This window comes from Tamandua tetradactyla, chromosome 12 (assembly GCF_023851605.1).
Source record: "Tamandua tetradactyla isolate mTamTet1 chromosome 12, mTamTet1.pri, whole genome shotgun sequence".
NCBI lineage: Eukaryota > Metazoa > Chordata > Mammalia > Pilosa > Myrmecophagidae > Tamandua > Tamandua tetradactyla.
Window position 1 is genome coordinate 93272848 of NC_135338.1, and position 14785 is coordinate 93287632.

Consider the following 14785-nt stretch of genomic DNA (forward strand, 5'->3'; position numbering starts at 1 on the left):
GATTTTGATTTGTATTGCATTGAATCTGTAAATCAATTTAGGTAGAATTGACATCTTAACTATATTTAGTCTTCCAATCCATGAACACTGTATGCCCTTCCATCTATTTAGGTCTTCTGTGATTTCTTTTAACAGTTTTTTGTAGTTTTCTTTATACAGGTTTTTTGTCTCTTTAGTTAAATTTATTACTAGGTATTTTATTCTTTTAGTTGCAATTGTAAATGGGATTCGTTTCTTGATTTCCCCCTCCGCTTGTTCATTGCTAGTGTATAGAAATGCTACAGATTTTTGAATGTTGATTTTGTAACCTACTACTTTGCTGTACTCATTTATTAGCTCTAGTAGTTTTGTTGTGGATTTTTCCGGGTTTTCGATGTATATTATCATATCGTTTGCAAACAGTGATAGTATTACTTCTTTCTTTCCAATTTTGATGCCTTCTATTTCTTTTTCTTGTCTAATTGCTCTGGCTAGAACCTCTAACACAATGTTGAATAATAGTGGTGATAGTGGACATCCTTGTCTTGTTCCTCATCTTAGGGGGAAAGTTTTCAATTTTTCCCCATTGAGAATGATATTAGCTGTGGTTTTTTCATATATTCCCTCTATCATTTTAAGGAAGTTCCCTGTATTCCTATCTTTTGAGGTGTTTTCAACAGGAAAGGATGTTGAATCTTGTCAAATGCCTTCTCTGCATCCATTGAGATGATCATGTGATGTTTCTGCTTTGATTTGTTGATATGGTGTATTACATTAATTGATTTTCTTATGTTGAGCCATCCTTGCATACCTGGGATGAATCCTACTTGGTCATGATGTATAATTCTTTTAATGTGTTGTTGGATAGGATTTGCTAGAATTTTATTGAGGATTTTTGCATCTATATTCATTAGAGAGATCGGTCTGTAGTTTTCTTTTTTTGTAATATCTTTGCCTGGTTTTGGTATGAGGGTGATGTTGGCTTCATAGAATGAATTAGGTAGTTTTTCCTCCACTTCGAGTTTTTTGAAGAGTTTGAGGAGAGTTGGTACTAATTCTTTCTGGAATGTTTGATAGAATTCACATGTGAAGCCGTCTGGTCCTGGACTTTTCTTTTTAGGAAGCTTTTGAATGACTAATTCAATTTCTTTACTTGTGATTCGTTTGTTGAGGTCATCTATTTCTTCTTGAGTCAAAGTTGGTTGTTCATGTCTTTCCAGGAACCCGTCCATTTCATCTAAATTGTTGTATTTATTAGTGTAAAGTTGTTCATAGTATCCTGTTATTACCTCCTTTATTTCTGTGAGGTCAGTGGTTATGTCTCCTCTTCCATTTCTGATCTTATATATTTGCATCCTCTCTCTTCTTTTTGTCAATCTCGCTAAGGGCCCATCAATCTGATTGATTTTCTCATAGAACCAACTTCTGGTCTTATTGATTTTCTCTATTGTTTTCATGTTTTCAATTTCATTTATTTCGGCTCTAATCTTTGTTATTTCTTTCCTTTTGCTTGCTTTGGGGTTAGTTTGCTGTTGTTTCTCCAGTTCTTCCAAGTCGACAGTTAATTCCTGCATTTTTGCCTTTTCTTCTTTTCTGATATATGCATTTAGGGCAATAAATTTCCCTCTTAGCACTGCTTTTGCTGCATCCCATAAGTTTTGATATGTTGTGTTTTCATTTTCATTCGCCTCGAGGTATTTACTAATTTCTCTTGCAATTTCTTCTTTGACCCACTGGTTGTTTAAGAGTGTGTTGTTGAGCCTCCACGTATTTGTGAATTTTCTGGCACTTCGCCTATTATTGATTTCCAACTTCATTCCTTTATGATCCGAGAAAGTGTTGTGTATGATTTCAATCTTTTTAAATTTGTTAAAACTTGCTTTGTGACCCAGCATATGGTCTATCTTTGAGAATGATCCATGAGCACTTGAGAAAAAGGTGTATCCTGCTGTTGTGGGATGTAGTGTCCTATAAATGTCTGTTAAGTCTAGCTCATTTATAGTAATATTCAGATTCTCTTATTTCTTTATTGATCCTCTGTCTAGATGTTCTGTCCATTGATGAGAGTGGTGAATTGAAGTTTCCAACTATTATGGTATATGTGTCTATTTCACTTTTCAGTGTTTGCAGTGTATTCCTCACGTATTTTGGGATATTCTGGTTCGGTGCATAAATATTTATGATTGTTATGTCTTCTTGTTTAATTGTTCCTTTTATTAGTAGATAGTGTCCTTCTTTGTCTCTTTTAACTGTTTTACATTTGAAGTCTAATTTGTTGGATATTAGTACAGCCACTCCTGCTCTTTTCCTGTTGTTATTTGCATGAAATATCTTTTCCCAACCTTTCACTTTCAGCCTATGTTTATCTTTGGGTCTAAGATGTGTTTCCTGTAGACAGCATATGGAAGGATCATGTTTTTTAATCCATTCTGCCAGTCTATGTCTTTTGATTGGGGAATTCAGTCCATTAACATTTAGTGTTATTACTGTTTGGATAATATTTTCCTCTAACATTTTGCCTTTTGTATTATATATATCATATCTGACTTTTTTTCTTTCTACACTCTTTTCCATACCTCTCTCTTCTGTCTTTTCGTATCTGACTTTAGTGCTCTCTTTAGTATTTCTTGCGGAGCTGGTCTCTTGGTCACAAATTCTCTCAGTGACTTTTTGTCTGAGAATGTTTTAATTTCTCCCTCATTTTTGAAGGACAATTTTGCTGGATATAGGAGTCTTGGTTGGCAGTTTTTCTCTTTTAGTAATTTAAGTATATCATCCCACTGTCTTCTAGCTTCCGTGGTTTCTGCTGAGAAATCTACACATAGTCTTATTGGGTTTCCCTTGTATGTGACAGATTGTTTTTCTCTTGCTGCATTCAAGATCCTCTCTTTCTCTTTGACCTCTGACATTCTAACTAGTAAGTGTCTTGGAGAACGCCTATTTGGGTCTAATCTCTTTGGGGTTTGCTGCACTTCTTGGATCTGTAATTTAGGTTTTTCATAAGAGTTGGGAAATTTTCAGTGATAATTTCTTCCATCAATTTTTCTCCTCCTTTTCCCTTCTCTTCTCCTTCTGGGACACCCACAACACGTATATTTGTGCGGTTCATATTGTCTTTGAGTTCCCTGATACCCTGTTCAAATTTTTCCATTCTTTTTCCGATATTTTCTGTTTCCTTTTGGAATTCAGATGTTCCATTCTCCAAATCACTAATTCTATCTTCTGTCTCTTTAAATTTATCATTGTAGGTATCCATTGTTTTTTCCATCTTTTCTACTTTATCCTTCACTTCCATAAGTTCTGTGATTTGTTTTTTCAGTTTTTCTATTTCTTCTTTTTGTTCAGCCCATGTCTTCTTCATGTCCTCCCTCAATTTATCGATTTCGTTTTTGAAGAGATTTTCCATTTCTGTTCGTATATTCAGCATTAGTTGTCTCAGCTCCTGTATCTCATTTGAACTATTGGTTTGTTCCTTTGACTGGGCCATATTTTCAATTTTCTGAGCATGATCCGTTATCTTCTGCTGGCGTCTGGGCATTTAGTCAGATTTCCCTGGGTGTTGGACCCAACAGGTTGAAAGATTATTCTGTGAAATCTCTAGGTTCTGTTTTTCTTATCCTTCCCAGTAGGTGGCGTTCGTGGCACATGTTTGTCTGCGGGTCCCACCCGTAAACGGTGCTGTGGGTCCTTTAACTTTGGAAAACTCTCGCCGTGGGGGGGGTTCGCCAGCCTAAGCCACTTGGAAGAGTACCAGCCAGCCTGGGGGTCCGAACGTGGGGAGGGTCGCCGGCCGCTGCAGCCCGTCAGAGCGCCCTTCCGAATTTCCTAATCGGCCCGGGGCTCCAAGCGTGGCGGGAGGGCACCAGCCGCCGCGGCCCGGGAGAGTGCACCGTTCCCAGCCAGACCAGGGAGGCACGTGTTTGGAAGGGACCCCGGTCACCGTTCTCCGCGGTCTGGGGATTTCCGATCCAATTCTCTCAGTTGGTCCGGGGGGCCATGCGTGGTGGGTGCGCCAGCCGCCGTGGCTTGAGGGGACCTCCTTCCCAATTCTGCCAGCTCGCCCGGGAAGGAGGAAGGGATGGACTCCGGCCACTTTTGCCACCCCGCCCGGGGAAACCTGTGCCCCTCGGCGATCTCACCGGAGCGGGTTCTCTCAGCCACTCAGCCGTTGCAGGATGGGGTACGTTGTCTTTTTGATCTCTGTTGTGGCTCCGGGAGCTGTTCTGTATCATTTCTACTCCCCTGATAGCTGTTCTGGAGGAGGAACTAAGATCTGCGCGTCTTACTTAGCCGCCATCTTCTCCGGAAGTCTGTCTCACTTCCATTTTAATGGTGTCTTTTGAAGAGCAGAAGTTCATAATTTTGATAAAGTTCAGTTTATTCACTTGTTTTTCTAATTTGTGGTTTTTTTTGTGTGTCCTATAAATTAAAATTTAAATCCAAGGTCACAAATTTGTTCTTCTGTGTTTTCTCATAATGTTTTATCTTTTACATGTATGTTTGTGATCTGTTTTGTTAATTTTTGTAGATGGTCTGAAGTAAGGGCGAGATTTACTTTTTTTTCTCCTGGATACCCACTTGTTCCAGCGTCATTTGGTGAAAAAAACCATCCTTATTGAATCAGCTTGACCTCTTGGACATATAAATGGACATATAAAAAGGGTTCATTTTTTGGATTCTTCGATCCATTGCTCTATGTGTCGGTCCTTACACTAATAGTACATTTGATTACTGTAGTTTTATAGTAAGTCTTAAAATCAGGTAGTAGAAATCCTCCAGCCTTGTTCTTTCAAAATTGGTATACATGTTATGATGGCTAATTTCATGTCAATTTGACTGGTTTCTGGTGTCCAGCTGTTTGGTCAGGCAAGCACTGGCCTGATTGTTATGGTAAGGGTAATTCTTAGATAGATTTACATTGTTAGTCAGTTGATTGTATCTGTGGCTGACTGCATCTGTAATCAACAGAGGAGATTTCCCTCAACAATGAGGGGAGTCTCTTTATCTTATCACTTGGAGGTCTTCAAGCAAGACTTGAGGATTTCAGAAGTCAGAGAAATTTCTACCTTATTTTTTTTTTTAGTGAGCTAGCTTCTCCTAGGAAATACATCTTCTTCAGAGTTTCCAACTTGTGGCCTTCCCTACAGAATTTATACTTGCCAATCTCTATGACTGTGTGAGCCAATTCCTATAGTAAATTTCGTTATATAAATCTATATATCGGTATCCTGTCAGTTTTCTTCCTCTGGAGAACATTTAATAATATAGATTTTGTTATCAGAATGTGTGCTGCTGCTATTATAAATATCTAAAAATGTCGCTCTGGCTTTGGAGTTTGGTGATGAGTAGAGGTTGGAAGAATTGTGGGGCATTTGATAGAAAAGCCTGATTTTTTTTGAAGAGACTGTTGGTAGAGATATGGATATTGGAGGTAATTCTGGAGATGCTTAAGAAAAATTATGAATGTGTTTAGGAAACTGGAAGAAAAATGATCCTTGTTACAATAAAGTGACAGAGAACTGTGCAAAATTGGGTTCTGATGTTGGATGGAAGGCAGAACTTGAAAGGGATGAAATTGGGTATTTTGCTGAGAGTTTTCAAGCTGAATGTGGAAGGTGTGGTCTGCTTTCTCTTTTTGCTTATTGTGAAATGAGGTTGGAAGGAGGTGAACTGGAGGTTGAACTGTTGATCACAGAGAAGCCAGCCACAGAGAAGCCGGCAGTAGATGATTTGGAAAATTCTCAGCCTATCTAGACAGTGACTCTGAGACTTCGGCTAGAAGCAGCTCTATCAGGGCCCTTCCTAAGCTCCCAGGAGTAAAATTTCCAGAGAACCAGGCTCCTTGTGAGGGTGTAGCTAAATAATCCTGTGCTAAAGTGGTTGTGGCTGAACATGAGTCTAGCCAGCTATATCAGAGGAAGTCAGGAGTGGAAATGTATTTTATCTTGGAATTATCTCTGGAAAATCTTTTTCCGATGGTTTGTACCCCTTTGAACTACTTGGAAAACCCACAAGGTAGTTAGGATTTCTGCACTGCAAGGGACCGAGAAGGGATGAATTGAAGGAAAAATGACTTCTCGGGAAAAATCATGGAATTAGAGGTTTGGCCCCCCAAATCTCCCCTTTGATCGAGAGAGAGGGCACATGCTCACATGTAGAGAGGACTGGCCATACCCCTGTGATTGACGGGATGGGCTTTCTGCCCTGGTATTTGGGGAGCTTTCATTCACCATTCCAAAGCACAGAGAGAGAGGAATCCATGCGTGAATGTTCCTGAGGAGTCTGGCCACCACCCTAATACCTGGAGAGAATAGAAACTGTACCCAGTTTTTGGGTGGACTGAAGCTGTCCTACAGTGCTCGGAGGGTGGGTCGCAGGCTCTGGCATTCCGAAAGAGCATGGCTGCTGTGCAAGCTCTTAGAAAGGGTGGGGTTGCCAATCCAGCAGGCCCAGAGGACAAAGCATCCATCCAGAGACGACTTTCAAACCTTGATCTATAATGAAATTTGCCTTTTGGGTGTTGGACTTGTTTGGGACCCCCGTTTTCCTTCCAGTTTCTCCTTCCTGGAATGAGGATGACTGTGCAGTGCCCGTCCCACCATTGTATTTTGAAAGCAGATAGCTTGTTTTCTGAGTTTCACAGGTCCATAGCCTGAGAGGAATTTTGCCCCAGGATAGAACATACTCATACCTGCTTTTGATGAGCCTTTGGACTTAGAGATACTGAACTGACTAAAAGCTTTTTGGATATTGAGGTTAGAGAAATGCATTTTGCATGTGGGGGGAATATTTGTGTTTGGGGCCCAGAATATTGAATGTGATGGATTGAGTCATGTATCTCAATTGAGAGATGTTCTTAATTATATTCTGCATTTCTATGCATGTAAACCCATTATAAATAGGAGCTCTTGAATATGTTATTTTTAGTTAAGTTGTGGCCCAGCTGAGTGAGGGTGGATCTTAATAAGGATTACTGGAGACTTCATAAAGAGAAGAAACCTAAGAGAAGAAACCAGACACCAGGATCAAAGAAGGCCATAAGGAGAAGCCAGAAGTCAGCAGGAACCTAGAAGAGAAAGGGGGAGACATCACCATGTGATAGAAAAGCGAAATAACCCCAAGGATTGCTGGCAAGCCAGCACCAGAATGCTAGCAACCCCAGGAGGAAGGAAGCCCTCTTTCCTTTGAAACTGAGACAGTGGATTCCTGTTGTTTAATCCAGCTCATTGTGTGGTATTTGCCATAATATTCTGGTAAACATGTTCTTGGTTATTTGCATTTCCATATGTATTTTAGAATCACCATGTCAATTTGTATAAGAAAGCATGCTAGAGTTTTGATGGGAAATGCATTCTATCTGTAGATCACTTTGGGTGAGAGCTGATATTTAACAATATTGAATGGTCTAAGCCACGAATATTGTTTATCTTTTCAGTTTTAAAAGATCTTTAATTTCTTTCAGCAATTTTTCTAGTTTTCAAGATATAGAACTTGCACATATTTTGTTAAATTTATCCTTAACTATTTCATGTTTTTGTTCCTGTTGTGAATGTTATTTTTGAAATTTCACCTCCCACTTGTGTATTGTAACAGAAATCCAGTAGATTCTTGTGTAATGTTGCAAAGTTCAGGAAATCCCAAAATCACCCTCATTTCTGATACTGGTTGTAAATTTGGGGTTCTCCAAGACTATCCTTAAGTTCAGTAATTTGCTAGTTGAATTTGCTGAATTCACTGAAAGCTGTTATACTCACAGTTGTAGTTTATTATAGTGAAAGGCTACAGATTAAAATTAGACAAGGAAAGAGGTATACGGATGTCCAAGAGAGTTCCACACATTAGCTTCTGGGTGAATCTTCCAGTGGCAACAAGGGTAGTTCTAATCTTCTTGGTAAATAATGATGTATAATAATACACATGAAGCATTGCCACCCAAACTCACTGGAACCGGGGTGTCTAGTGCTTGGTTATGTTGACATAGTTGGTCACCTGTGTGGCTGAGCTTTAGTCTCCAGCTGCTCTGTATTTCAGCTGATACCATGTAGCCCAACACCTCTACCATAAATCATATTGTTACGCTGTTGTATGGCCATGGCCCTGGGGTATACTCTTACCAGGCAGCACATTCCACAGGATTAGCGGTCACCTCCCAGGAGCCATAGACAAAGGCTATATCTCTCTGAGTAAAGTTAATTCTCTACTGCGCGATTGGCCTTGTAATCTGGCACTTTGCTAAAACCACTTATTATGTCTAGTCGTTTTGTTGTAGATTCCTTGGGATTATAAACCTAAATAATTATACTGGTTGCAAATAAAGGTAGTGTTTTCTTCTCTTTTCCCCCCTCTCTATCTGTGTATCTATTATTTCTTTTTCTCACCTTATTTACTGACTGGGAACCACTAATGCAGTGTTGAATAGCACTAGTGGGACCTTACATCTTTGCCTTGTTGCCTACTTTAGGACTAAAGTGTTCAGATTTTCACAACCTTCTGTATGATGTTAACTGTAGGTTTTTGTAGGTTCTACTGCACCCCAGTTGAAGGGGTTTCCTTTCTGTTCCTACTTTGCTGAGAGTTTTCATCATGGATGAGTTTTGCCAAATGCTTTTTCTGCATTTAGCAAGATAGTTGTATAGTTTTTCATTTTTTCTTTTTTTCGATATGCCAAATTCCATTGATTTTTCAGTGTTAAATCATCCTTGCATTCCTTTGATAAACCCAATTTGGTCATTATTATCCTTTTTTTGTGTTTCTGTATTTGAGTTGCTAACTTTTTTTTCATAAGGGGTTTGGTATATATTTTTCTTGCAATTTCTTTATCTGATTTCAGTAACAGGATAATGCTAGTTGCATAAAATAAGTTGGAAAATGCATCTCTTCACCCATTTCCTGAAAGGGTTTGTGTAGAATTGGTATCATTCTTTCCTTGAATGCTTGGATCACATCACCTTTATGCTTTTTGGGCTTGACATTTTCTTTGTGGGAAAAGTTAACGTTTTTTTAAATAAATACAGGACAATTCTAGTGGATGTTAGAGGCATCTTAATTTGCATGCTCCCAGATAAGTAATGATATTGATCATCTTTTCATGTACCTATTATTATTTGGTATTATTTACTGAAATATCTATTCAGGTATCTTGCCCATTAAAAAAATTTGGCTATCTTATTGAGTTGGAAGAATTCTTTATAAATCTTGGATATAAGTTCCCTATCAGATATATGATTTGTACGTATTTTCTTTACTCTGTGGTGTGTCAAAGAATAAGATTATGACTATCATGCAAATGTAAAATCAATATCTGTTTAAGTTTTTTAAAAAAATTTGGAGTAAAACTTTATTTTCATTTAACATAATTTCAAATTAGGTCTTTGGTCTAAGATGAGGAAAACAACCAGTATCCAAAACCTCTTAAGAGATTGTTTTTCACACTGTTCATTTAAGTAGGGCATGGGTTTCATGGCCCCCAGTGTTGACATTTAATGTACCCCTTGAGATTTTACCTACGGATACAGAAAGAACTAACATACTGCATAAGAAATCAAATTATATAAGGATATACTAATGATAAGCTCATTTAACATCTCTTGTTAAATGATAGCTGATCCCTCATCCCCATCCCCACGAAGGTTAGTGTCAAATTTTGTTTTCATTTTTAGTAAAATGTCAGAATATGTGAACATGCTGCACTTATTTCTCTAAATACATTTAAAATAATGGGAGTTTGGGGATTTTATTTCTTCATTATGTATCCAAGCTGAGACGTGACTATGACTGATGGGGTCTATGCACCATATTATTTCCAAGTTTGGTGACCACCAGCAAACTGGTACTTGTAATTAAGCTGGCAGGCAAAAATTTTCCAGAGTGGTAGACTCTCATTCCCATAATGGCAGCCAAATTTCCAGATGTACCTAGGAAAACCCAAATGTTCCTTGGATTCTGAGATAACTGATAAGCACCCAGGCCTGGCTAAACCCCCAAAGAAGAGCCCACCAGCCTGTGATGGGACTCTGTTTTTGCATAGCTAATGATCCCACCAGAAACAACCAGTGTTGCTTAGCCAAAGCAAAACCACTGTAAAGTCATTAGTAGACTGGGATCTTTCTGCATTGTTCTCTCTTTGTCTAATTGGGAAACTACTACAGGCCTGGGGCTGGATTAGGGGACAAAAGCTGGCAGTCGCCACCAGTTATGTGAACAGCTCTCCTGAGGATCAGTGCTGGTCCACACGGGAGCATTTGTCTTGAGGCCCTTGTTTAAGATTTTGTTTAATTCACGTACTAATGAGGAATTCAGTAAGATGTTAAAACTAATTCCACATATCTGGCAATTTTTTTTTACTATATGCTGTACATTGTGGATATGTTTTAGAGACTGTGTTTTTTTTTTTTTTTAATCTTCTGAAGAGTTTTAGCTTTTGTCGTAGCAGGCAACTAGTTGAGTAGGACTCAAATGGCAGCTTTAGCGGGTAAGAGCTGAAATTTCTCCTCAGTCCTTGCAACCTTCCAGGCTTGGCTTTTTACTGGGAAACCTTGGTCTGTCCCCAGAGATCTAACAAGGATTTGGGAAAAGTTTATGTGGAGATTTTAAGACTAGTTTTCTGCTTGAGTTCTAGCTACTGGATCTTATAATTTGCAAGAGTACCATTAGCTGAAGAGCAATATAACAATTTATCTTACTCAATAAGTTTCTCTTCTTTCATGGGTTGATTCTCCTATGTTTCTGTTCACTTTTATATGTCTTCTAATGATTGCTTTTTAGAATTGTCTTCCCTTCACTTTCAAAAATTTGAAATCTTGAGTTAAATTTCTGGCACCTCATTAGAAGAAACACATTTGCTCCTACAGATAAACTGTAGGAGCAGTAGACTAATATACTGCCTTGTCTGCTTTTTCTTTGTCATTGGCTTTTTAAATAGTGGAACTCATTTTTAGTCTCAAAGTCATTACTTATCCATTCTGCTGGATTTGATACCCATATTGTTTTGTTTTCATTCAGAAAGGTAGTATAGGACTTAGAGTACATATTAATTAAAGTATTTTTTCCACACCTTTAAGGTTATCCGTTATCAACTCCATTTACTTTCCATAGTATCTTTCTTCTAATGAGGTACCAGAAATTTAACTCAAGATTTCAAATTTTTGAAAGTGAAGGGAATCAGTTGATTTTGTTGGCAAGAGTTAAAACATGTTTTCTTTGTTTCTAGTTCTGTTTAGCCTAAATTTCTTGAAAGACAGAGCTTGCCTTGAGGTTGTAGGTGCAACTGGTACTGAACTGGAGTAGGGTTTTTGGTTCCTACTTGTTACAGCTAGAGACTTGAGGCGGTTAACGCGTGTCTGATTTTAACTAAGAAGGGAGTGTCTCCTTGTAGATTCCATAACTGAGTTTTCTAGATTCCCCGACTCTGTGCTATTCCCTTTTCTCTTGGACTGGGTGGGGAGGTATTCTGTGGGTGGCTACATTCTTTGTTTGCTCCTTGCTCTGACCTGGAGTAGAGATCAGGGTGTGTTGTAGAAAGTGGTGATAGATGTATTTTTGGTTCATCCATCTTACTTTGTAATTGCTATGTTTTGAAATTTTATGTTCAATATAAAACCAGATTCCAAGGCTGAACATTTCAAACAAATTTTCACCTATATGAAAAGCCAATGTACTATGTGCCATGAAGTGATAGGTTGATACACTCCTTATTAATAGTTAAAGTCTGTGAGATTTAATATAGTACTAACAGAAATGTTATTGTTCACTTTCAGTGTGATTTTGAATGTGAAAGACTATTCACTTGTTTTATTTGGGTATTGGTGCTGAAGTTTGACTTTTTCAGATTTTTCTAGAACTTGGGGGGAAATGATTCTCAGGAGTTTCTTTTAGTTATATAATGGTAGCTAAACTCTTTGTGCAGCAGATTTCAGCTGTCGGATATTAGCTTGTGTTTGTGTGGAAGGGAGTCCATTCCCAGCTGACTCTCAAGCTTGTAAACATTTCCATTTGGATGTGCGTAGGAACATGTTGGTCTGTTGAGTTGCTTCACCTGTTAGATAATTCCGTAGCTGACCTTTTTTGTAGTCCATTTTCTACCACTTTGGAAATACAGAATATGTCTTATCTGTAAGTTAGTCTATGATGGTAAGTTTTGGGGAGATAAAACAGATGAATTAGAGAAGCTTTAAACACACTTAGGTCTTTTCTTCTCTCTTCTCCCTTCAGTCTTTTAATTAGTAATTTTAATTAGTGAAATGGTACTTTCTATACCAAACGTTTTCCATTTAAATGAACGATGGGATTTCCTCTTCTTTCCTGTCCTCATTGTGTTTATCCCCAGCTCACAAAAATCACTTGGTTTATTTGTTTATATATTTTTGGTATCTACTGTTACTGTATGTGTACTTATGGTATATTAGTGATGGGAGACACTTTCATGATCACCCAAGCCAACTTCTTCCTTTCACAGGATAAGAAATGGACGTCATAAGGCTTGCTATAGATTAGGAGAGGCAGCAGTGTAGTAGTACAGGTTAAGAACATGAATTTTGGAGTCAGATTTGGGTTCAAATGCCAGCTCCACTGTGTACTGGCTGTTTGGAGTTATACAGGCTACTTTAACCATGAGTTTCTTCATTTGTAAAGTGGGTTAATCTGACGGATTAGCACAGTGTCTAGAACAGAGTAAGTAAACTCTTTATAAATGCTAGCAGACATGATGATGTTTGTACTTAGATCTTCATAACTGGTGAGCTCGAAGTTGTCAGGAACTATAGAATTAAGGGTTGTATTTTAAAACACCTATTGAGGAATGAAACAAGTCTATGAATATCTATCATTAGGTACATGTATATAGTGTGATTTTTGAGGAGTATGAGTTCTGAAAGCCAGTGAGTGCATTTTTCTGCCGCTGGGTAATATTTCAGTATATACTTGAGAGAGTAAGAGGGAGGGAAAGATGTTTAAAAAAATGCCCTTGATTGAGTTTCAGAAATAGATTTGAGAGGCCAGGAAGAAACTTGTGACAGAGGATGAGATCAGTTGGTATAATTGGAGCTAGTTGATAATCCTTTTACTCTGTTCTCTGAACATCTACAGTGTTCCTGTTTCCATACAAACATGTGAGCTAGAAAATGAGTAGGTCCCGCCATAGTAATTTCATGTATTGAGTAGGGGAGGGAGGAGCATAGGGTGAGGAGAATGTGGATAGAGCGAGCAGTCTTGAGCCTCATCTGCTGGCTTCTTCCTGTGGTAGGCAACAGGCAGTTTTAGTCTGTCTATTTTTATGCTTCTGGAGATGATTTTATAATGTGATCTGTGGTTTGGTTGCACCAGCATTTGGGGATGGGAGCAGAGGGGAAAAAAGAGGGGAGTCAGGAGTAGTTGTTTCAACTATGAAAAATAATTGACCTATTAGATTCTACTGCATAGATGTAGTTAAGTGTGTTGGCTTGGAGTTTTTGAGAGCCAGTCACAAAGACTTTCCATCTGATCCCATGTTTGACAGTTAAAAACATCTTTCTTCATTTTATTTCAGTTACCTACAGGTTGAGTTGGTATATCTGGGGTTTTAACTTGAAACTGTCCGACTAGTGGGCTTTTTCTCTTAAGAATTCTGTTCTTGCTGTAAGTAAGGATCGTGAGGATTTTATTTTCTAGTTGTTTCCCATCTCGCATTACCATTTTCTTGTGGGTTGTCCCAAATCAGGTATGCCTGTTTGCTGAATTGGTGTCATTGAAAGGCAGAAATTTACAGAGCACCCATTCTGGGTCATCACTGTATTAAGCGTTACGCAAATGGCATTCACTTGATCTACAGCAGCTCTTTGAGGCAAGTGATCGGTTAACTTCCATGTCATACCGAGGGGGAAGGCACATAGCTAGCTAGCAAAGGGGCTGGACCTCAGCTCTCTTATCCCCATGAACCCTCTCACTGTGGTCAAAGAGGATCATCCACTCTTCACTTGGAATCGGATAGTTATAGTGTTGATTTTGCACTGTGGCTGTCTCTGGGATTTTTGAGCAAATTTAGTTTTCAGTCTTTCAGATCAATCTGAATTCTTAACTTCTAACCTTGACTAGTCCAGTATTGAACCAACTGTTTGCCATTTTAGTTTATGTGGAGAATCAGAAGGCCGTGGTGTTAGTGCTTTCTGGAGAGTTTATTTGGCATTAGTCACAGTCTCTGCCTGAAGTAACCATTCAAATATTTGTTGCCTTTCACGTACCTTTGGTTGCATGCTTTTCATTGTTCTGTTCCTTACCCCCATCCAAGTCAGATTGCTTTCTTGATGGACTGGGCTCTTTGAATACATGACCATAGACACCTGTTTCTCGCCTTCACTCCAGTGAACAGCACTTGCAAAGCAACAGTTTTACTTTTAGGACAATATGCCCGGATGTTTTTAGTCTTTTCTTTCCTCCTAAATTAGCTTACTTTTTTATTTTAAAGGCTTTCAGAAAAAGTAGTCAAAGTGTTCATTGCGACCAAACTATTACTTGGATCATTCTAACATACTGTTTTTATGAAATATCTATTTGTATATTTCAAAATTTGAAGTGTAATAATGGGATTGATATCCTTATAAGAAGTGGCGTAGGGTACACAGGGAAACATGTAATGACTGAGGCAGAGGTTGCTGCCAAACCACCAGAAGCTAGGAAGAGGAAGGGAAGAATGTTCCTTTTCAGATTTCAGACTTCTGGCCTCCAGGACTGGCGACAGTAAATTTCTGTTGTTTTTAGCCACCCACTTGGTAGTGCTTTGTTATGGCAGCCCTAGGGAACTAGGACTGTAATAACCAAGGAGTTAGCCACAGCT

General features: G+C 38.6%; 1 protein-coding gene and 1 pseudogene across 9 annotated transcripts in view; one reads left to right on the plus strand and one right to left on the minus strand.

Moving 5' to 3' along the window:
• The window catches only part of AKAP13 (A-kinase anchoring protein 13), a 387549-nt gene that overhangs the window by 65757 nt on the left and 307007 nt on the right, over positions 1 to 14785 (plus strand). The window lies entirely within an intron of this gene.
• LOC143651473 (transmembrane protein 14C pseudogene) lies at positions 9748 to 10092 on the minus strand (annotated as a pseudogene).